This window comes from Morone saxatilis, unplaced genomic scaffold (assembly GCF_004916995.1).
Source record: "Morone saxatilis isolate NCDOM2014 unplaced genomic scaffold, NCSU_SB_2.0 Contig3, whole genome shotgun sequence".
In the NCBI taxonomy this organism is placed as follows: Eukaryota; Metazoa; Chordata; class Actinopteri; family Moronidae; genus Morone; species Morone saxatilis.
The window spans coordinates 23,815,946-23,818,177 of NW_023339873.1; positions in this window are offsets into that span (position 1 = coordinate 23,815,946).

The following is a 2,232-nucleotide window of genomic DNA, read 5'->3' on the forward strand; positions in this document are numbered from 1 at the left end:
ATACTGTACACATTTTCTTTATGACCTTTTTTCTATTTGTACAAATTTATTAAGAATTTTGAAAGTTTGTACCACTGTTTTACCTAGCAGTCTAACTAATTACTAATACATTGCAGTAATAATATAACAGTTACCGCCCCCAAAATACTTACTAAATACTTAGTACCCCCTACTGATTTGAAATCCAATCCAGTAACACTTACATACATACACTGAGAAACTAGCCCAACAGCGATTATTACTATTATTAATTTATCTTGATTTTATTTTATTGTGAACAACTTTGTGACTAGTTATAAAAGTTATTATTATTATTATTATTATTATTATTATTGTTAGTAGTAGTAGCAGTAGTAGTATTAAAGGCTGAAAGGTTATAATGGAATTTTTGCCTGAAGATGCAAAATAATTAAATAAATAAATAAAAATCTGCCTACGCCAGCTTTAAACTATGAAAAAATTTAATTACAGTGTACAACGGAAGTCAAGAGACAACTCATGCTGTGATAAATCAGAACAGAATCAGAAATATTTTATTCATCCCCGTGGGGAAATTTGTTCCACTCACACAAGAATAGTAATAATAAACAATACCTAACACAATATATAAAATAGAAATGAATGTAAACGTATTCCACCGTATTGCTGACAGAGATTAAATAAATATTAATGTGTTTTAAGATTGTGTTGTTGCAGAAGTTATAAATAATTACAAAGAATGACATAATATCAAGTGCATTGCACGTTGACCTGAGTATTGCACCTTAATCGATTTATAACGAGTATGTGTTGACTATTTGATGATATTGATGTTTTTAGCAAAATGGTGTAAGCAGTTTGAATTTAGCAAGAGTTTTACCTTTTTTGACACATTAATTTATGTTCTCAGTACGATTTAATTGAATCACATGAAGCTGTAAAAGGAACTTTGCCGCAACAGTTTGGTAAAAAATGACTTTTCCATTGTGCCCTGCATCGATAAAGTGCGATAGGAATCTCTTTCTGCAGCAGGATCTTATTGCTGAAACCCATGCAACTTTTTGTGTATTGTAAAGCTGGAGGGAATCCAATCATATTCTGTATGTATCTTATTGTCAACACCAACAATGTAACAAGTATCGTGTGTATTAAAGCAGGATATTGTCATGGTTTGGGTTCATTCCTGAGATTCCTGAGTGATGACAGAAGGTCTGTTCATTCTGTCATTGTACATAGCTTACAGGCAGGTGCAGGACTCCAGGAAAAACAAAAACCAACAGGGAAACAGGAGGACAAAACAACCAGAGACAAAACCAAGATGAAGATGAAAACAGGAAGTGAATTGAAACAAGACACAGAATTACAAAATAAAACCAGAAGTAACAGTGTTGCACTGGGTGACATATTCTATCATTACATGAACACACTGTAGTTTAGCTACGCCACATAAACCGCCCTGCTGCCCTAAATACTCACTATTAGTCAGGGCCCTGATCTCTATCTGAGTCCTTCATGAGCTCCTTAATAATACTGGAAGTCAAGGTTAAAAAATATTAAGTTTATAAGCTTAAATTATTAGGGATGAGCAAGTACACCATTGTCTGTATCTGTAGTCGAAATGGGCGGAACTTAACCAGAAGTGGGTGGGGCTAAGCCTGAAATTGATTTGGGTTGATCAGAGGTTGCTATAGTAATTAGAAAACTGTTTACAGAACAGAACCCGAACAGAATTGAGCTTCAGTAATTTTGAAGCAATGTTTTTATCACAAGAGTAACAGCACATGTGTGTTTTATAAAAGTAAGTTGCTGTATTTATTGTTAATTAGACAACTACCCAACAGTCTCAGAATTGAGGTTCAGATTAATGTTTCACAAGAGCAAGAGGACTAGATATGTTGTATTGTAATTACGGATAAGATATAAATGAAATTTTAACTTGGGAGAATGCAATCAACTGGAGAGATGTGTCACTCTGTTGGAGTTGTTGGACCTAAAGAAACACACGCACTTTACCCACACAACAGCCATGTTTCATTCTTGTCATTTTAACCTGTCACACAAAGCAGCCATGTCCCAAAATATGCATAACTTTAAGCCTTAATATAATTTAAACAGGTTAGTTATGTTAAAAATCACCGCCATACAGTTGTATGAACAGGGAAATTAGCTAGGCTAAAACTGTTTTTTGTACCAGACTGTAAACGTGTTATTTTCCGCTGTAAAGTTGGGCTTTTAATATGGGGCCTTATGGAG